Raw genomic sequence first — 23,036 nt, 5'->3', positions numbered from 1 at the left:
AAATGCCTTGAGCAGAACCTGAGTCTCTACATTGTCTTCATAGACCTGACAAAGGCATTCAACATAGTGAACAGGGACGCATTGTGGGTGATCCTCAGTAAGCTCGGTTGCCCAGCAAAATTTGTCAAACTGATCCAGCTCTTTCATGTCGACATGACAGGGGAAGTCCTATCTGGTGGAGAGACTTTCGATTGCTTCAACATCTCCAATGGCGGGAAACAAGGCTGTGTCCTTGCTCCGGTACTATTCAACCTATTTTTCACCCAAGTATTACGACATGCTGTGATGGATCTAGACCTGGGCGTCTACATTAAATACCGACTGGATGGCTCACTATTTGACCTTCGCCGCCTGACTGCAAAAACAAAGACAACAGAGAGACTCATCCTGGAAGCTCTCTTCGCAGATGACTGTGCTCTCATGGCCCACCAAGAAAATCATCTCCAAACCATTGTGGACAGGTTCTCCACCGCAACAAAACTGTTTGGCCTGACTATCAGCCTCAGCAAAACAGAGGTGCTGTTCCAACCTGCACCAGGGAGGCCAACGAACCAGCCGTGCATTACAATCGATGGCAAGCAGCTTTCTAACGTCAACACTTTCAAGTACCTGGGCAGCACCATCGCCAATGACGGGTCCCTAGACCATGAGATTAATGCCAGGATCCAAAAGGCCAGCCAGGCACTTGGGCGGCTGCGCTGCAAAGTCCTCCAACACAGAGGTGTAAGCACTGCGACGAAGCTCAAAGTGTACGACGCAGTGGTCCTCAGCTCGCTCCTGTACAGTTGTGAAACATGGACACTGTACCGGAAGCACATGAAACAGCTGGAGCAATTCCACCAATGCTCCCTCCAGTCAATCATGAGGATCCGATGGCAGGACCTAATCACCAACCAGGAAGTCCTCGACAGAGCCAACTCCACCAGCATTGAAGTCCTCAAAACCCAGCTACGATGGTTTGGACATGTCATCCGCATGGACCCACAGCGAATACCAAGACAGGTATTCTATGGTAAACTGTCAGCTGGACTCAGGAAACAAGGCTGACCAAAGAAAAGATTCAAGGATCAGCTAAAGTCCAACTTGAGGTGGGCTGGTATTACACCAAAGCAACTAGAACTCGCTGCCTCTGACCGAAGCAGCTGGCGAACGCACATTCACCATGCCGCCATCACCTTTGATGATGAGTGACATTGACGTCTTGCCGCTGCGCGTGAAGGCCGACACCAGGCCACAACCGCACCTCCCGTAACAACTGGCGTCCCATGCCCCATGTGCCACAAACTGTGCGCCTCAGCCTTTGGACTCCAAAGCCACATGAGGGTACACCGTAGATGAAACTGCACAAAGACAATCGTCATTCTCGATCACCGAGAGACTACTATGTACTCACATATATGTTACATCTATAAAACATATAATCAACATTTGAGCTCTTAACTTTTGCAACTTCAAGCATTCAAGTGATTTCATTAATAACCTCATTCTCAGTTTTGTATTGGCAACCACACACATCAGTGGATGTGAGTAGAAGAGAACATGAGAGGTATGACTCCACCAAGTGTGTGAAGTGACTAGTATCCTATTAAGTGCTTCACTGGTCTTCTTCACCCTTCCACTGTAAAGAGCTCCCCATGTATCTGGAGTGTTGGTGGTGCTGTCAAGACCTCACCAGTCACAGTATCTTCTGATAGCACTGGCTAAAATCCAAGCAACCTCCCCTTTGGTTTTCAGAAGGCATCTGAAGTCAAGAGGTTTACAGCAGTAGAATATTGTCTGAAATCAGTGTCTGTTTATTTGAATTGATACATTAGCACAAAATGTCACAGAATTCTAGGGGATTGCTAGCAAGAAAATTGTTTTGCATGTTACCAATTTTATTTTGTGTATTGCACTTGATGGATTATTTCCTGATTACTGTGTTAGGGAAAGTACATATTATCAGAATTAATGTTTTGTTTAAAAGAATTAAATACAAAAAAGAGTATTTTCAGCAATCTCTAGTAAAAAATCATAGTTTTTGGTGATTGCAGGAACCTAACCCCCTATTTCCCATAGGGTCAATGTATCATCATTTACATTTTAAGGTATACATACTGTAAAAATTCTAAAATATAATATTTTATTATTGAAATTTAATTTTAATTTTTACAATACATACATACATATATACACAAATATACACACCTGTTTTATTCTTTGTATGCATAATGTCAAACACAAGCACTTAATAAATGTCTGATTGATTGCTTGATTGATTAACCAATCTCTGTGCCAGGTACTATTCAAGGTGCTGGGTACACTCCCTGTTTTTTAGGAGATTTTTATTTTATTGAGGAGACAAGTACACAGACAAGTGAATACAAGGTGATTTGAGGAAAAGGAAGAGAGTATTAACTATTGGGAGTAGAATCTGGGAAGGCTGGATGGAAGAGGTGATTAGCATTGGAGGAAGATAAGAATTCAGACAGGCAAAGATGAAGAATGAGTATATAGTAGGCATGAAAGCTGGCTTGTGCAAATACATAGAGATGAGAAATGAAATATTAAGTTTGAAGAACTACATATAGGCCAGTTTGGCTAAACTAGAGAGGAATGAAGGAGTTTGTTTCCACTCTTCCCATAGTTACTAAATATATTACATTATGGGGAGGTAAATTTTGTAGATTCTGAACTTATTAAATGAATTTGGTAAATGCCTTTAATTTTGAGTTTCTTTTGTCTATTGGCTGATTATTAGAAGTAAATATAACCAGTGGGGACTCATGAACTACAATCCACAGAGTATTCTTGAAACCAGAAGTGGTTTCCCACCTTGGGTACTGAACCTGTAAATTTATGAGGACCAACTTGGGAAGATAGCTCAGAAGATGGTACTACATAAAGCACCCTCCAGCTTCCATCTCTGTGCTCTTGTGCTGGCTTTCCCCCATTCTTAGGATGCCCTCCTTCTTCATTTTTGCCTCTCAGAGTACCTAGTTTCCTTCAAGACTCAGCTACAACCCCACATTCTACATGATGCCTTTATTGACTTAAACAGAAATTTAAAGAAGCTTTCTATATTCCCAAAGCAAAGCAACTAATAACTTCTGGACTTTCCTTGGTGATGATTTCATCCTTCTAAAGGCAGAGGAATCAATAATCATAGATTCTATGCTGAATCTGATTTTTGCTACAGGAATTGGTTGCTAGGTTGAAAATGATAGGAGACCTGGGAATAGCAGGGAGTACTCGCTCCATGCTGAAGTTTACAATAACAAATGAGAGGCATTCTGGGCATAGCCTGACATTCACCCTAGATTTTGGCAAAGCAGACTTCAAAGGGTTCTAAAGAAAGGTATGATGTTGTGGATTAACATTCTGTCAGGAAAGTGAGTCAAGGAGGGATGGGGAGATGTTCAAGAATGAAATTCTGAAGACACAAACTCCACTGAGAGAGAGAACTGGGATTTTGCCTGGAGAGTCTAGTGGAGGCAAACAGAGACCTCGCCAACCAACTTGGATTTTTAAAAAGAAATGTACAAGAGATGAAAACAAAATGAGGCAACCGAATAAATATTATATCGTAGCACAGAATTGTAAGAATGTCAGGAATATTAAAGAACAGGATGAGCCGAGATCAGTAAGGGAAGCCAAGGACAGCATAAAAGGATGTTTTGTTGTTTTTTGTTTGATTTCGCTCCATTGGGAGAAAACGGAGGATCAAAGACAGGACAGGACCTTTGCTTGGGGTAGAGGGGATGGTGGCAAATGACAGCAGAAAGAGAAGGAAGAGCTGCTCAGATCTTGCTTTCTTTCTGTTTTCTCTGACAAGGAGAAGGACCCTTGAACAGGAAATAACAGAACAAACATTACTCACACAGAGTGACTTCCATGCATAGGAAGGAGATAGTAAGAGAATTTCCACTGATGAATTCAAGTCACCTGGCCCATGAACTACATCCTTAGGAACTGTCAAAAGTAATCACTACAATGATATTTAATGATCATGGAAAATAAGAAAGGCATTACAAGATTGGGGAAAGATGAATTTGGTCCTAATTTTCAAAAGTGAGAAGCAAATTATAAACTACTGACCAGTGAATTGGCCTTTGACTCCAAGAAAAATTATAAAACTGATCTTTAAAGAGATGGCTAGTGAACATCTAGAAAGAGAAGCAATAGTTACAATGAACCAGCACAGCTTTATTCAGAATGAAGCACGCCAAACTAGTCTCATTTCCTTTTTTTGATTGGGTTTCTGAACTAGTCAATGAAAGAAATAGTATGCATATAGACTACCTAGATTTTTACAAAGCTCTTAATGAAGTATCTCATGCGATTCTTTATTAAAAAAAAAACCTTCCATCTTAGAATCGATACTTTGTATTGGTTCCAAGGCAGAAGAGTATTAAGGGCTAGGCAATTCAATTGGGGGTTAAGGGATTTGCTAGTTGAGGTCAAATTTGAACTCAGGACCTCCCATCTCTAGACCTGGCTTTTGGTCCACTGAGCTACCTGGCTGCTCTCTTCAGACTATTCTTGTGAAGAAGACATGGATTCAGACAGACTCAGAACTAATTGAATGGCCAGACACAAAGAGCACTTAATAATTCAGTGTTGATGGGACAAGACATCTTCAATGTAGGTCTTGAGATGCTTAATATTTTTATCAATGACAACATCGATAAATGGTAGGAACATTAAATTTGCAGATGACACAAAGCCAGGAAAGATAGCCAACATGCTGGCTGACAGTCAGAATATACAAATGTCTAGGTAGTCTAGAACAATGGGCTCTGATTTTATCCACTAAGATAAAATTCAACAGGAATGAATGTGATGTCTTACACTTCAGTACAAAAGATCAATGCCCAAAGTATGAACTGGGGGAGTTTAATTAGATAGCAATTATTCTGAAAAAGATCTGAGGGTTTTAGTGGACTGTAATTTCATATGAGTCAGAAATGTTATGTGGCTGCCAAAAAAGTAAATGCACTCTTTTGCTGTGTTAAAAGGGACAGCGTTCCCAAGAATAGAGGGATGAGAGTTCGACTGTACTCTGAACTCACCAGATTTCACTAGATACGCAGTGGAGGAAGAATATTAATAAGCTAGAGAGTTGGCAGAGGAGGGCGATCAAGATGGTGAATTGATACTTTGAGGATCCTTTAAAGGGTCTGGGCCTGTTTAGCCTGGAGAAAAGAAGATTCTGGGCAGACATACAATTGTTTTCAAGCTTTTGAAGGGCTCTCATATGGAAGAGGGATTAGACAGATTAGACTTTCTCTGTTTGGCCCCTGAAAGCAGATTTAAAGGCAGCAGAATTTGTCCTTAATATCAGAAAACATTTCCCAACAACTAGGGTTGTCCCAAAGTAGAATGGGTTGCTTCCAAAGGTACTGAGTTTGCCATCCTTGGAGGATTTCAAGCAGAGGCTGACTAACCACCTGTTGGATATGTCGTCGTCGTCGTCGTCGTCGTCGTCGTCGTCGTGGTGTGATTCTGTTCAGGCAAGAGTTGACTGGATGGTCTCTAAGATCCCTTCTGAAGCTCTCATTCTGTGAGCTGTGATTCTGACCCTCCTGGTTGCTAATGCCCCTCCTTGTTTATATATAAAACATACCCATTTTATATAAAAGTTATATTACCTTATGACTATTTTATGTATAATTTGTATATATTTTTATTTAATTTTAATTAATTTAATTTAGCCATAGGTGTCCCAGCTCTTCCCCAATTCCTGCATTCCGAAGGCATCATGTGGGACGCAGACATGTACATACAAATTATGTCAAATGTGTTTCTACCTTTTAGTTCACTCTCTGGAGGAAACACTCAAAATTTCTGTATATACTTCCAAGTACATGTATATAGCTATATGTGTACTTGTTACCTCCCATGATAGATAGACTATAAGCTCCTTGAGGGCAAGAGCTTTTTTCACTTTTGTCTTTTAATCCCTAGAGTTGAGCATATCTTCCATAGTATAGTAGGTGCTTCATAACTACTTATCGATTGATTATTAGTGCTGATATTATCAATGCTTCAAGGGGTAGGCAGTCAGTAAACATTCATTAACACCTACTGTGTGCCAGGCACTGTGCTAAGTCTTGGGGATGCAAAGATAGGCAAAAGACAGTCCCTACCCTCAAGGATCTTACACTTGAATGAAAATCACAGAAAAAGTAGCTGAAACACAGGACTGGGGGATATGGTGAAGTCCAGAGGAGAACAGCTGATTGGGAAAGGAAGACATGGCTGGTTGTAGCACCTTTCTTAAATGAAGGTTGTGGAAAGGGTTCTCTGCTCTCCATCCTCCAATCAAAAGGAAAGAGGGGCCCCTGGGGCAGAGCCTACTGATGAACTGTGAAGTCCAAGGCTGATGAGTTCTAAGACAGGATGAAAAGGTCTAGAGGAGTCCAGCTCACTGGGAAATGACCTAGCCAATCGTGTTCTCCCTCCTTCAGAACAGCTCACAAGTCCTGCACATAGGGGAATCGTAGTAGGTGGCTCTGGCTAAGAAAGGTCATCATTTACGAGCCAACATTTGGTGTGATACTTTCTAAGATTCACTGGGCTAGAAAAGTCCCACACTCCAAGCTTTTCTATTGGTTCAGCAGGACCCACTTGCAATAAAGCCATTAACAAAGCAACTCGGATAGCCTTTGAGAATCCAGGGCCATCTCTGTCTCAGAGAGGTTAATAGATTTCACATGATTATATTAGAGGCCCTAAGACTTGAACTCCTAAAAGATGACGGCTTGCCCTTTATACCAAAAGTGCATCGATACCTGCTTGGTTCTACTGCTGGATTTTCTAAACTTGGCCTCTTTCAGAGACATCTCTTTCTTTTACATAGTGGAAGCTTTGGTGACAATTAGATCCCAGTGTAAACTTGCTGTGAGTCACTGGGCAAGCCATTTGATCTCTCCCAGCCTCAGTTTCCCTATCTGTAAAATGTGGATAATGATAGCACCAGCCTAGCGGTGTGACCCTGGGCAGTCACTTAACTTCTCCCAGCCTCGGATTCTTCATCTGTAAATTGGGGATAATAATAACCTACGTCTCAGGTTAATGAGAATCAAATGAGATAATATGTGTAAAGTGCTTTTGCAAATCTTAAAGGCTCCCTCCATCTAGAAAAAGTTTTCCATCTCCACCCTCCCCCCACCCCCCAACTAGAAAAAAGTTTTCCATTTAGTTTCCTTCTCACCATGTGGGAACTCAGAGCTAGTTTGATGTGAAAATCAAAGGGCAAACCAAGTTAGAATGAGCAGGCAGAAAACAATGGTCCAGGGAGCTCTCTCTCTTCTTTGCCAGATGCTGGAATACATCTTGGCCCCACACCCCAAGGATAATTGCTAAGGATGGGAAAGAGGATGTTCCAAAAGTGGTGGCTTTGGTTAGAGTCTGGGGCTCCCCTTCCCTGCTCTTCACAGTAGCTGGAGAATAACTTATATTGGAGATTTTGCCTTCATAGTTCTACTATAACCATAGCAGAGGAAATGGGACCCCAGGAAGGAAAGGAGATTATCCATCAGACTCCATCCCAACTTGGGGTTCTGGACTATTTCCTTTTTCCACTCAGACTTCTGCCCTGCATATCCCCTCCTTCTTCACTCCCATCTGCCTTGGCTTCCTTCAGGGTTTAGCCCAAATCTCAGCCTCTGCCGGAGACCTTTCCCAGACTCCCCAGCTGCTAAGCCACTTCCCTCTCAGACTGCCATCCATCCTTTCCAGACACATCTTGCAGGTACCTAGTTATTTACAGGTTGTCTCCCCATTAGAATGTAAGCTCCTTGCAGCCAGGGAAAGAGTTTTTGCCTTTCTTTTTCTTCGCTTTCCCCAATACCTTGAATGGGGCTTAGTCATAGTAAGGGGTAAATAAAGGTTTGATGCCTCACTTGGTCACTAGATACATGCTGGTCACCCAGGGTCCCTGGGACAATCTCTCTGCCACCAGCCCATGCCTAGGGCTCTGGGATACACCAAAGCCCTTGGATCAGGGGGATCATAACTTTCTTTGGGTCCTGGATCCCTTTAGTAGTCCAGTGATTGCCAAAATAATGTTTGGAAATGCATAAAATTAATTTAAAAAATAAAAGGACAATTATATTAAAAGAATGATTGAAATCTTGAAAAAAAATAAGTCCATGGACTCCAATGAGCCAAGCTTAGAAGCTTTTATTTCCCCTTCACACTAGCCCCACTCTTCACCCCAGAATTAGGCTTTTTTTTTTCATAGAAAAGGATTTCACTAGGACTTAAAAACAAATTATAATGTAAAATAAAAACAAAATAGCTCAAAACTACTGAGCCAGAGAACACAGGAAGGTTATCTTAGGATACCTTCACTTGGGCCATTAATGATATACTTGAATTTTCAGGCCAAATAAGCCCCTTCCCACGTGGCTGCCATTATGCTTGGCTATCTCGTTTCAGGGGTGTTGTAAGGTTCCAATGAGCTCATGATTGCAAAGGACGCTGCAGACCTTCAAGTGCTCCATAAATGCCAGTTATTATGATTATTCTTAGCCTTCAGTCATCAGGCCTCCAGTCCCAGGATGACTTCATTCCCTGAGCCTCCTACTGTGCCCCTGCTGAGTTCAAGTTTGTAGAAAAAAAAGGGGGGTGTGTGCTGGTACAGGTTTATTAATGGGACTGGGGTGGGCAGGAAATGAAGTTTAATTTGCATGATTGCTTTCTTAAGCGTAGACAAGCAACAACACAATAAATCAGGTTCTGATGATTTCTAAAGCATTAAGATCCACATTGAAATTTGGCAATGGGGTCTCCCAGGCTGGTTAGAGCTGGCTCCAGCACGTCCCCAAGTGACCCCCAGGTCGCCACATGACTCTGCCATCTTGACTTGGGGGAAAAAGGTGGTCAATTTGACCACCTCTCCTTCAGGTTTCCCATGGAAACTTCCCATGCTGGAAGGACAAAGAGTAGTCTTGCCAACTCTTATGCTTTCCATCAGGATGCCTGGTGCTTCTCCTGAAGAAAACTCCAAAGTAATTGTTTTCTTGAGATCTCAGAGAACCCTATGGATGGCCCTGGGACAGAAGGGAAGGGCAGATGGTCAGAGGAACAAAGGAGTAGCACCTTTTTCCTGACATGCCCGCTGTAGTTCCCATCACTGCAGGAGAAAGCACAATCACCTGCCCCTCACCAGAAAAGGAGGAAGGTTGGCAGCTGCCCTACCGCTGTTGGGAAAATCTAGAACTGAAATGTCCCGAGTCTGGCAAACCTAATGAGGGTCTCATGTCCTAAATGAACAAAAGGCAGAAAGGGAGTATGGTACAATGGAAAGAATGCTGAACTGGGTTCAAATCCCAGGGGCCCCACTTGGGCAAAGTCCTCTTTTCAGTCTCAGTTTTGCCATCTGTAAAATGCAGGGACTGACCAAGACGATCCTTTAAGGCTTTTCCAGCTCTAAATCTCTGATCCTTCACTCCTAGGGGGAAAAGAGTCTGAAAAAATCTTCAAGTCCCATGATGGTTAAAGCACAAGCCTTAATCAAATGCCACTCACTCGTCTCTGAAATTAATAACAATTACAAAAGCGTAGATGTCACTTAAAGGTTTGCAAAGGATTTCCCATAGATTATCTCACTTGCACTTCTCACCAGCCCTGTGGACTGGGTACTATTATCATCCCCATTTTATAGATAAGGAGTCAAAGGTGAGAGAGGTTTGGAGACTTGCCCCGTAAGGGTTACCCAGCCAGTAACAGTCCAAGGTAGGATTTGAACTCAGATCTTCCTGACAACAAGTTAAGAAGTCTCTTCAGTGCCTCTTTGCTGTGTCCTCTGCTCTGGAAGGTTGCAGAATGCACTGATGGAAGGATGGTTCTATATTCTGTTTGCAATTCACTATAGAAACCTAATAAATGTTCATTCTAATCCCACTGTGAGAAGTTATAGGCACATATCAAGAGGAAAGCCCAGTGGATTCTGACTTTAACTATTAAAGGTTATAAGAATTAAAGACTTCAAGGGCTAAAGAATTAATTTACAAGCAATTAATGAGAAAAGAGGGGAAGACCTGGGCCAAAGATAGGAAAGCCTGATTAGTCACTGTCCTCTAAGCCAATTCAGTTTTTCTTTTTTTTTAAACCCTTACCTTCTGTCTTAGAATCAATACTGTGTATTGGCTCCAAGGCAGAAGAGCGGTAAGGGCTAGGCAATGGGGGTCAAGTGACTTGCCCAGGGTCACACAGCTGGGAAGTGTCTGAGGTCAGATTTGAATCCAGGACCTCCCATCTCTAGGCCTGGCTCTCAATCTACCAAGCTACCTAGATGCCCCCTACCAATTCAGTTTTTCTAAGCAGAAAGAGTTCAGAACCAGTTATGCTATAGAAAGAACACTGGATTGGTAGTCAGAGAACCTGGGTTCAAATCCCATCTGTTTCCTCATCTGTAAAATGGCTTGGTTGCACTATGGGATCTCTAAGTTGTTTCCAGCTCCAAGTTTTTGAGGATCATTTGATTGACTGTAAGCTCAGTGTTGTCAGGAACCTGGGAAATCATCCAGTCCCAAATTTCATTTTACAAATGCCTGTCTCACAGATTTGTGTTAGAAAAGTCCTAGATACATCTCAAATTGCTAAAAAAAGTGTGATGTTTTCTTGTTGTTCAGTTGCTTTTCATTCAAGCTTGTCTCTTCATGACTCCATTTGGGGGTTTCTTGGCAGAAATAATAGAGTGGTTTGCCTTTTCTTTCTCCAGCTCATTTTATAGGTGAGGAAATTGAGGCAAACAGGGTGAAGAGACTTGCCCAGGGTCACACAGCTAGTGAGGTCCAGAAAAGGGAAGGACTTACCCAAGATCACACCCAAAATGAATGGGGGAGCCAGAACTAGAACCCAGGTCTCCTTATTTCTAATCTGACTTTCATTCAACTCCACTGAACCATGGGGCTGCCAGTACTTTTCCCCCTTACTCATCACACTCAAAAACAACTCCACCCATCTACAATGAAACTTGCCCAACATTCTTCACCTTTGGGCTACAGTTCAGAAGGAGAAATATCAACCCAGAAGGAAAATTTTGGACAAGTTCTAAAGGAACTAAAAAAAAAAGAAAAAGAAAAAGGAGTGGGAGGAAGGCTCGGTGATGGAAAGCCCTTTTAAACCTTGGTTTCATGGTCATTGCCTGACCCAGTTTTTTCCCTTTGAAAAATATGTTCAAGCCTCAAAGGCTCTGGTGTTATATGTAGGAATTCCTGTGAAAGATTCACAATGAAAACAAACTCCAGGGAATGTCGGTCATGGCTATGGAAAGAATACTGACCCTCCTCCCCAAGCCTGGACCCTTGGGCCCCAGCCAGGTTCCAAAGATAGACCTGGCTTTATGCAAATCCCCAAGCAAAACCTTCTGTGCAAACTCCCCACTGGAGAAATCTGAGCTCATTGGGAGATTTCTCCTTTACTCCAGGACAGGAAGTTCTGGAGCCTGCTAAGATTAATGTAACCAGTGTGGGCAGTGCTTGGATCTTTGACCCCACCATGAATGGTGCCCTCTGAGGGAATGAGGGTTTGGGACTCAGAGGGTCAGATTTGAGTCTCCCACTTGCCCTTAGCTTGGATTGTTGACAGCAGAGATCAATTTTGGATACTTAATCCAAATGGAATACTATTTGGAAATAGCTTTGATCTTATCTGTTGGGGTTACTACTTCTACAGGTGTAGACCAGGATCCATCTACACTTTCTAATCCTGTGCAATTAATTTCTACTCCCTTCCACAAGTTATCCAGAGATGATCCATAGATAATCCTGGATGGATCATCTTTGGGTTAGAGGAGTTCCTCTGGATCAGAGGTCCTTAAACGTGGGTCAATGGCTAGATTTCAGGAAGTCTATGAACTTGGACAGGAGAAAAATTTTGTTTTTATTTCAATATAATTGATTTTCTTTATAACATGATATATTTTGCTTTTCAGATTTAAAATAGCATTCTGAGAAAAGAATCTTGGCCTTAATAAGACTGACAAAGGATTTTAGAACACATGAAAGGTGAAGAACCCTTGGTCAAGATTTTTCTGGATTTCAAAAGGTACCTAGGCAGCCGTTAAGCTGTCTATCATTATCCTGCACCTTCACTATATCTTTTTTCCAATCATACTGTTCTTGGGCATTTTTTAAACCCTTACCTTCCATCGTAGAATCAATACTGTGTACTGGTTCCAAGGCAAAAGAGCAGTAAGGGCTAGGCAATGGGGGTTAAGGGACTCACTCTAGGACATACAGCTAGGAAGAGTCTGAGGTCAGATTTTCTGGGCACTTTTTCTGTGACTTCTTGAGTTTGTCATTCATGGTTATAGATAACTTCAATCTCCTTATATCACCATAAGTCTACCCAAACTTCTTGGAGCCATCCACAACACTGATTCTTTGGTATTCCCAATGCTCCATGACTTTGGCCCTACAGAACCATTAGAAGGAAGACTATTAGGTGTTAAAAATAGGAGAGATGAGGACAGCTAGGTGGCTCAGTGTAGAGAGTCAGTCCTGGTGATGGGAGGTCCTGGGTTCAAATCTAGTCTCAGACTCTTCCTAGCTGTGTAACACCAGGCAAATCACTTAATCACCACTGCCTAGCCCTTAGAGCTCTTTTGCCTTGGAACTGATACTTAGTATTGATTCTAAAACAGAAGATAAGAGTTTAATATATATATATATATATATACACACACATATATATATATATACTCATATATATGATGGATTATGTAAGGAAGGAGCTTAAGGCTCATGGAAGGAACCATTTAGTTTCTCATATGCAATCTAGCTCACTCTCTTTCTCCTCTTCAATTCTAGACCCAGCTCATCATCTCTTTGTAGTTCCTGTCAAAGACATATGTACTAATGGGGAAACTCAGTGGAAAACTACTTTGTCAGAATCTGGACTAATGCATTTGTCATTTGGTTTTTCCTGGGTGGATTGTTGGACCCGTCTCTTTTAACTGTCTCTGGCTCTCATTGAAGAATCCCTACGGTATTCTGGGGCTAGATGCAATGAAAGCAATGTTATTCAAAAATAAGAGCATCTGGGATTGTTATTCATCACACATTAAGATTTTAAAAGAAGAAAGAGTAGGCATATAAGTCTCAGTAAAAATAGAGGCATCACCTGAGTCAGAAAGACTTGAGTTCAAATCTCACCTCTAACAAAAACTGGTTTCCTGACTCTGACCAAGTCATTTAACCTCCCAGTGACCAAGACGAGAATTGTTATAAATTATAAAGACAAAAGCATAAGATTCAGAATAGTTGCTAATTAGTTTTGGTCAAGGGAACCTCCTCATTTGGGAGCTACCTAGACCCATAAAATCACTTCCATGAAAGTCTACTTTGACGTGTCCTCATGAGGTGAAAGCGACCTGGGTTCTCAAAGCCTACACCAATGGAACACATGCTCTAGCAAGTCCTACCAAGAAGGAAAGCTTGAGTTTGATACAAACAACAGACCACTTTCTAAGAAGTAACCTAGCCAATTACAAAAGCTCATTGCCAGGAGTCCCACCATTAGGTGATGGAGTCTTTGGTTATGAAACAAAACAAAATATAAATGGCCCTGGTGGGTCCCTCCCTCGTCTGCAATGCAAGTAAGCATTAAAAGGAGTCAGAGTGTGCCTGGATGCACGTAGACAGTTTTATATGTATTAGCTCTTATTTTTCTAAATGGGAAATCCTTGTCCAACAACAAAGTATACAACTACTAGAAGAAATAAACATAACTCTCTCCTGACATTTTAATTATAAAGGAAACTAGAAAACAAAAAGAAGTTACATCTAAATGGAAGGGGAGTTTAGGCATTCCTCTGGGAGAAGTAAGTAGAGGGCTAGATTGTCACTATTTCCTTAGGAAAGTTAATTGAAGATAATTCAAACACCCACCCAAACACATACACACAAGCACTCCACAATGAGAAAATAAAAAAGTTTAGAAATTATCTTAACCAGCTTATATTCCTTGCCAAGAAGAGAGATTCGACAGCCAAAGGTAATACCAGATTAGAATGTATATACTCATTTGTAAACTTTTATACATTTATAGAAAGCCTAGTGAAAAACCCAATTAGCAAGAGTATTTAAGTATGATATTAGGACAACAAATAGACAAAAAATGGAAAAGATCTGCCCAGATTACTCTACCAAACTCTTCTCTCCATCATCAGCTCTAACATTATAGTTTGTAATATGCTGTATATCTAGGAAAGTAAATAGCACTAAAGAAAATTTAAAAAAGGAAAGGCAAATGAATTATGCTAGATCATGGGACCAAAGTCCCCCTTCTCCTAGCATCTGTCCAAGCCTGGGACAGAAACTGCCTAATAATACCTGGCAGGACATCAAGATTTTCCTGATAGATCTAGAAAAAATGACCCCATGCATCACTGATCATCAGACCTGAGAATTTCCCACCCCTAGAAACCAAGAATCCTAACCCCCTCAGGACCATCCAATGAACTGGACCCAAGCAGCCCAACTTTGACCAATAGAGGCAATCTAGGTTACCTCATCCTAGACAATCATTGTATAAGAGACTGCCTCCTTCTCCACTCCAGTGAAGATCCCTAGTCATCCAGTGGTTTCAGGCTCTCCCTCCCCTCTGCCTTCCATTCCACCCTCACCCACTCCCACTCCACTGCCACTTCTACTCCCATCGACCTCCCATCCTCCTCTGCCCCCTTGGCTTGGGTTATTATAGATCAATGGGTATGAATTATTTGGCTCTTGTCTGTTCTGGGTCAGAGCCAGTCCTTTGTGATAGACTCATTTTTAAAAAGTATCAGTGACAGGACCAACATTTCTATCCCTTTTTTAATTTGGAAAGATCCTGAAAATACTGAATGCAAATCAGAGATCAGTGATCTGAAGGTGAGCTTTGGTCCCTGGGAAGCACCTACAAATAGGCAATATTGGCCCTCCAAGGATCCACCAACTTTCCCCCTCCATCCCAGATCTAGTGAAGGAAGCCCCTTAGCTCACAAGATGGTAGTATCTTGTGTGTTGATGGGATATTGATTGCTTCTATACCTTGTGTTCTTGAAGTCTGGACCCAGCTTTAGTGAGACAGTGTATTTGATGGGCGTTACTGAGCTCCTGGGAATTGTAGTGATTCAGTCTTTAATTGAGAGAATGAGAAGTTTCTGGGCAGCATTAGCCTCTTAGAGAGAATGAGGCTTTGAAGCCCAATGGATCACCAATAAGTATAGACAGAGAAGAAAAAAATCTTCCCTACTATTATGAGTTATTCAAATTTGTTAATTTTCAATCTTAATATTCAAAATATGGTTGAATTATCAAATAATATCAAAATATGATATTATTCAAATAGTGCAGATATGATGGCAAGGGGGGGTTGTTATCCTATAAATTTCAGTTTCACTTTCTTAGTACCCATTTCTGAGGTGGAAGTGGGATCCCCAGAACTTCTATGAGATTTGCCTTTCTAGAACTCTAACTTTACTTTCCTTCCGAAGAGAGCACCAATTACAGGATAGTACTATGAATCTGGAGGACTATAAGACCTTGGTAAGGAAGGCAAAACTCACTGGAGAGGGAGGAGAGTACTGATTATTTAGGAGTCCTTTATGCCTACGTACAGATCCTTTGTGTGTTTTCTGCATTTTCTGTGGGGTGAAATAAGGGTTCCCCTGTGCCTGATTTTACCTTGAGTGCTTATACGAGAGTTGGAATATCTTTTACGTCTGTCCAGGGACATTGGACATAAACTTTTTTTGAACAATATTCTAAGATCCTTCCAGAAAGAATATTAGGTAGGTACAAAATGAATAAAAAATAAGATTTGGGGAGCAATAACCTATAATACTGGAACTGGGTTTTGTATACCCAGAGCCATAGGTGCTGAGCCATAAGCTACTCAAATGGATCAGCGATCTCATCAATTTAAATGTTCCCTCCAGTGACACAAATCAAAACCTATCCATGCCTGTCTTTCCTGTACAGGTTTTAATTCATGACCTCTTATGAGTTTACCACTTTCTATGAGGGGATACACCTCAAAATACTAGACAGAGGCTTCCTCATTTTCTCTTTACATCTTGAAGATCCCAGTGGAGCATTTGGGCAGACCATCTGTCATTTGCTGCTCTTGCTATGTGACCTGACCAGCCCATTATTTCCCATTATACATTTTCCCAGTCATATAGTTTATTCCTGTTCTTGCTTACAGCTATCATATGCCTAACCATTGCCCTTTGTGTGAGACTGACTTTCAGTTCTTCAGAGGTTATTGTGCCCCATATTTCATAGTCATGCAATAGCATGAACATCAGTTGAATACTGGTCTTAAAAATATCTTCATTGCTGGAAGAAATTTGGAGATTAAAGGAGTATTTCAAATTCCTGAAGGCAAAGCAATAAATTTTCTTTTTTTTCTGTTCAACTCTAGGCTTAATTCAGTATCCATTTGTATGATTTGTCCCAGATATACCAATACACACACAGCTATATAACAGACATATTTATGTGTACATACATGTAAATATGTGTGTGCAGATAGATACATACAGGATAAAACAGATGGATGGGTGAATGGACAGACAGACAGATAGATAGATAGATAGATAGATAGATAGATAGATAGATAGATAGATAGATAGATAGATAGATGGAAATGTCCTATAGGTAATCCATCTCAATGCCACGCCATAATATTGACAATAAACATTCTTCATCTACTTTGTTTTCCCAATGTAGTTAATAAAAGTCAAACTCTTTTGAATTGTTACTGACTTCTGAAATGCTTTGCAATATTCTAGTTTTGATGCAACAAACATGACATTATCTATAGGCAGAAGCTTTTGGGAGGATCTCACCACCCACCTCTTCAACTTGGTATGTGTCTTCCATCGGTGACAAGCACCTTTGGCAAGTTTTATGCCTCACCTGATCTTTACAATCAGGAATTGATTGAACAAGGTTATATCTTTTAAGGAATCTTGGATGATGTTGATGTATGAATAGGAAACACCTTGCTAAAAAGACCCTTTAAGGCAGTGTTTTATAATCATATGTTTTAATAATCAACAAATGATAAACATGATGGGATTTCATATTCTCTATATCCTTTAGTCAACAGTATTAAGGGAAAGATGGGTCCCCCTGTGGAATATCACTTACAGAAGTCTTTCTTTTCCCTGCTTAATACCTCTATATATCAAAGAGGTCATCAATGTGTTTTTAGCTGATTCAAATGTAATCCCAGATGAAAAGCTCAACTTGCATTTCTTTTACTTAATTTCTTTATTTTTATCATTTAGCATAAAAACTAATTCATCTTATATAAAATCCTTTAAGTAGTATATGTAAGTAGAATGTTAGAAAGGCTACTTCAAGTTGTTAATTAACTGTGATAGATGAGGAGAGAGTTAATAACTAAAGAACTTCTTATGTTAAGTACACAATTTTACCATCTCCTGATTCTAATGAAGACAACAAAAGCAATCATAAAGTCAGTTGTAAAAGTAAGACTAGTATTTGCTTTTCTAGAAATGTATATCATTAGTAGTAGGGTCCTCAGATTTAATGGCTCAAAGAGGCAACTTTGTGAATCTTTAAGTTTCTTCTTGTGCGTTATTATTATTTTTTATCATATCAATAAGTCTCCTCCTAAAATATTATCTGAAGATAGTAGTGACAGGATCATTAAAGTACTTGGACTTTGTACTAAAATGTATTAATTATAGCTAACATACTTTGAGTATGTAGGTTTGGTTAATCAATGATTTGTACCAACTGTTAAAATCCTATAAAAACAGCTGTGAACATCCATAGAATGTCTTTCATCAGAGACTGGGAATGGTGATGGACCTCTGACTCTACCTATGAATAGTCAGTTTTTCAACTCAGAATTATGGACCAGAGATTTCTTTATTTCTTACACAACTTTAGTCATACTCATAAAAGGCAAAGGGACTTGTGGGAAAGGAAATGACCTAGTACCCAGACCTCCAAGGTCTTCCCAGACTTTTGGCCGGCAGAAAGAATAGATAAAAAGCAATCACAAGCGGGGAAATGCTATTGGGAGCAGCTGCTGAAAGATAAGCCATGAGAACTTGCCAACATGCAGTAACGTCAGGGACAGAAGAAAAAGCCCAGTTCACAGTTCTATGGGACAAGACTGATCCTGTATAGTGGCTAGGATCCAGGAGAAAGAGCCAAGAATATGCAGCCAGGTGCAGAGAGAGAGAAAGGCATTTGCCTGACTTAATGCCACGTAGTTATTCCCTTCTCTTTTCCTCCTTGGAGAAGTCACTCTCCCAGGAGCCAGTAATGTCTCCCATTTTTAAAAGAATGCTCCTTCTCTCCATTCTCGTTAAAGTAAGTGGCTGCATACAAACTTGCTTGTCTTTTATCCATTATCTTTAATTTAGATTTTATTTGTCTGCCATGAAAAAATATTAGCCATAAGATAGAAATCAAAAGAATCCACTGATCATTTCCTGAAAGAGATCCCATAGTGAAAACACCCAGAATGTTATAGTACAAATTCTAGAACTTCCAGGCCAAAGAGAAAACAATTAAAATATTGTGGAGCCAGAGTCAGGATGCCAGATTTATTGGCTTCCATATGAAGGAGTAGAGGGCTTTACACTGTTCCATTCCAGAAAGCAAAAGAGGAAAATTACAACCAAGATTAACCTAGCCAGCAAAACTAAGGATAATCCTTCGGGGGGGGGGGGGGGGGTTAAATAGAGGACTTTCAGACATTCTTGATGAAAAATATCAGAGGTGAATAGAAAATATAACATTCAAACCGAAAACTCAAGATAAGCATGAAAAAATCAACATGAAAGTAATCACAAGGTTTTCAATAAAGTTAAACTGTTTACATTCCTTTATGTGAAAATGATACATGTAACTCTTAAGAACTTTATTGTTAACAAGACAGTTAAAAGGAGTCTATATAGACAGAGATCATGGATGAGTGTTGATTCTATATGGAATGATTTCCCAAAAGTAATATGGTAAGAAAGAAGGAGGAAGAGGGAGAAGGGAAACATAGAGAAATTTTTTTTCTCACATAAAAGAGGCCTTCAAGGAATGTCTTTTAGAGTAAAGGTGAAAATGAGGGGCTGACAGGCAAAGCTTGAATCTCATTCTCATCGAAATTGTTTCAGAGAAAGAAGAATATATATGGAATTAGTTGTATATAGAAATGTGACACACCGTGGAGAAATGCAAGGGAAAGGGGATAAGAGAAAGGAGAGGGAAAGTGATAAAAGAGTAAAGTAAAAAAAGGGGGGTAGAAGCAAAATGTTTTTTTTTAATTTAATTTAAATTTTCACAGGTCAATACAATTTTAATAGTCATTTCCCTAACATTTTGTGATCTGTGGTCTTTCCCAACTTCCCACCCCTCACAACTTTCCAAGATAGCAAGTAATATGATATAGGCTATATATGTATTATCATACAAAAAAATTTCCATGTTCCTCATGCTGTGAAAGAAGACATGTATTCTTTACACTAGAGAAAAGAATTCAAGGAAGAAATTAAGTGAATTAATGGTATATTTAAAAAAAGAACAAATACCACTCAGAGATTCTGACCATGTTTGATTAATAATTAGTAGTTTGGCAGGAGAGACTCCCTCTTTCTTGTGGAGCTTGGAAGGTATATTTGCTCAGTAATGGAAGTTGAATTAGGGAACCAGATAATTTTGGAGAATAGAAAGAGTATCAGTCTTTTTTTTTTTAATTTGCAAAGTCACTCAACACCCATAGAGTTTTACCAATGGGAAATTTGAGCCAGAAAAGCCCCAGGATGGACTGAATAAGGCAAGCATCCATTTTTCTTCTTCTCCTAAAAGACCAAATCTATGGAGTTCAAAAATAAAGCCATTCCCCAGAAGAAGAATGATTTGCTATAAAACACTACTCCCGTAAAGAGCGTTCCTTTAATAAAGTTCCTTTAATATGTTCAGACACATCCCAAGTCTGAATAATTGACAACTTGACCTACTTTGTTCAAAATGTTGCCTAGTGGTCATACCCATGATAGTTTACATATTGATGAAGAAGCAAGTATCTATGATAGGCAGCTAAGTGACACAGTAGATAGATCACTGGACTTTGAGACAGTAAGACCCCAGTTCTAATCCGACCTCAGACACTTCTCAGCTCTGTGACCATGGGCAAAATACTTGATCTCAATTTCCTTATATGTAAACTAAGAATTAAAATAGCACCTACTTCTCAGGGTACTTTTAAGGATATAATGATATGATATTTGCAAAGAGTTTTGCAAACCTTAAAGTGCTATATAAATGCCTACTATTAATATTATTGCTATTGATGTTGATGCTTTCTTCATTACATTTTTTTCAGTATTACTAAAGTCTAAGACGTTTTCTAGAACTTTGGTATCTTTCTTTCCTTCAGATACCTTGTGATCAACTTCTGAATGTCTTCCCAATTTTGTGACCACCACCATAGATCTCCTCTACAACACCTCATAAAATAGAGAAAAGCAATGGAAGGGAGAATGATCCTTAAGGGAGCTAATTAGGGGGGAAAGAGGTGTTTTCCTGAATCCTGAATGAGTTGGCATTCTGTCATGTGGAAGCCACCTCTCCCAGGTGTTCCTTAACTAACATACACCCACGCACTCTCCTGGTATGAACAAGGTAGAGAAGGAAACTAAATGAGTGCACCTTGTGGAAGTATGGGAAATAGACTTCAATCCTCAACTTGTAAAGCTCTGAAGACCGAAGAGCAGAAATGATGGCTTCCTGGACAACAGGTCAACATCAAGTGCAGCATTCTTGCAGATCCCAGACTGCCTCAAGAAAGACAAACAGGACCACCCCAATTTCTTGATTCATCCCCCCAGAAGACTATACACTGGCCTATCAGGAGGTTTTGCCATGAGTGGAATGCCCCAGTATGAAAGCCTTGCCAGATGTTAATGGCCATTACCACCTAGTCTAAGGAAGATCACACAAGCTGAGGTGATGCCCATTTCAGATGCATGGATTTTATTTACTTTATTATTTAGAATACAATGTAGGGCTCAAAAGTAGACATTTGAACAGGACAAAGAGAATCATTATTCCATGCTTTGTGCCTAGATAAGGGTAATAGGTAAGAACTTGTAAGTGGAGGTTTTCTTTTCCTTTCTCTGCTTTTGGGCTAAGAGAGAGGATACATATGCATGGTTCCAGGTTTTCTGGAAAAGGTCCCTAGAGGAAGAAAAAAACTCTAGGAAGAAGCCAAGGAGTGAGAGCCTTGAGTATGTCCCTAATTCTAACTTGCCACACTAGAGACTTCAGGGAATTTCTATTTCGATAAGATCAGAGACTATTTCAATTGATTTAAGATAATTTCTTCCCACTGGGAGAGCCCATTCACTCTGGTTTTTTTTTTTTCTAGTGTATGCTAATCTGTATAATTTCTCTATTTCTGTTTGCAATAGCCTTGGATAAATGGAGTTTATTGGCTATGGACTGTGGGATGATCTTTGTGTAACTGGCATTTGGTGGGATGGGAAGCAAGCCTTTTGACATAGCGTAGGGCACTCCTCTCATAATGTAGTGGCTTGAAGGAGAGTGATTTGAACCCAAGAATTATTTTCTGTAGACAAGCAATATTTAGAGAGGCATATAGATTTTAGTTTGGTATCTCTTCTCTGAGCACAGCAGAGCTGGCCAGCCTCATGGCCCTCTTTCCTGCTCCCCCTAGGCAGGGCTCAATATCTCCCTAGGAGAGGGATGAAGGAAACTCCAGGTATATATATATATATATATATATATATATATATATATATATATATATATATATATATTCATGGCTCTCTGCAAGCTGCATTTAGAAAGATCCACGTGGACACGCACACAACCCACATGGGCAACAAATACATTTTACATTAACATTCTGATTCAAGTCTTATACCATATGTCCTTGACTTCAAGTCAAATCAATGAAATTTATAGGCAGTGATAAAATTAAGGAAAGGAGGGGGAGATTTCCTAGTAGAATTGAGTCTGAGTCATGATCTGACTGGTCAATCCACATGCGTAAACCCAAGACCAAGGAGACAAATATTATTAGTACCTACAAAGGAGTGGAAAATAGAAGGAAAGGGGGAAAGAGGCAGCCAGCTTCGGAGAGCTGATTTCCTATGAGAGTGCCTGTTGTTGGGCAGTACTTATGACAGATGGGGGAATAAACATTTGGTTGACAGAACCTGATCCTTACAAAGCAATAGGTTTGGCACTGATTATAATGTTTCCTATTTGTTATCCTTAGAATTCAATTAAACAAATATTCATTAACTACCATATGCTAGGGGATTAAAGACAAAAATAAAATAGACCGTGCCATCAAAGAATTTATATTCCACTGTTATTTTTTAAAGCATGTTTCCACATCATAGAAAAACATAGATGGGATCTTCAATCTCAAAGAGATTGCAAAAATCATTGAGTGGGGGGAGGAGGGGTAAGATCTTCTGCAGTCTAGAACCCAAAAAATGTCAACTAAATTTTAGCAAATTTTTTATATAATCTACTCTTTCTACAGGAAATAATGATGATAATATACAAATTGCCCAAGTATTTCTCCTTATTATAAAACCAGTCCAGCAGCTTTGTTTAATAAAAGGTTAAAATTATGAGTCAAGATTTTGAGCTGCATTGTCCAGATTTGGACTTCCCAGATTAATACCCTCATGCTTGCATTTCATGTCTGTTCCTTTGTCATACAACTGGCCTCTGCAGCTGTTGATAGTTAATCCATGATTCTCTAAAATAGATGCTAATAAATTGGGTAGAGCCTCTCCCACTGTGTCCACCTCAGGAAAGCACAATTATATTTCTTTGACTGCATACCTTGGTTTTACTTGATCATCAATCTAGCTGAGTATTATTGAAGTCGGCTCTTCATGAGACACATCTGGACGACAATCCATTTGTTCACTAGAAGATTTAGTGGTTTTCACTTCCTCAGGTAATTCCTTCACAACTGTTCTCACCACAATTCAGCTCAACAATCCAACAAGAATTTATTAAACCACTTGTTAT

General features: G+C 40.0%; 1 long non-coding RNA gene across 1 annotated transcript; it reads left to right on the top strand.

The window, feature by feature from the left end:
• The first annotated feature begins 9,661 nt into the window (after positions 1 to 9,661).
• On the top strand, positions 9,662 to 22,835 carry LOC103101897 (uncharacterized). The gene is made up of 3 exons (XR_008912683.1): positions 9,662 to 9,956; positions 11,927 to 12,039; positions 20,398 to 22,835. It is a non-coding gene; the product is annotated as an uncharacterized LOC103101897 (long non-coding RNA).
• The last annotated feature ends 201 nt before the right edge of the window (positions 22,836 to 23,036 follow it).

Source organism: Monodelphis domestica, chromosome 1, assembly GCF_027887165.1.
Source record: "Monodelphis domestica isolate mMonDom1 chromosome 1, mMonDom1.pri, whole genome shotgun sequence".
Classification (NCBI taxonomy): domain Eukaryota; kingdom Metazoa; phylum Chordata; class Mammalia; order Didelphimorphia; family Didelphidae; genus Monodelphis; species Monodelphis domestica.
This window is presented reverse-complemented; position numbering and strand designations above follow the sequence as displayed.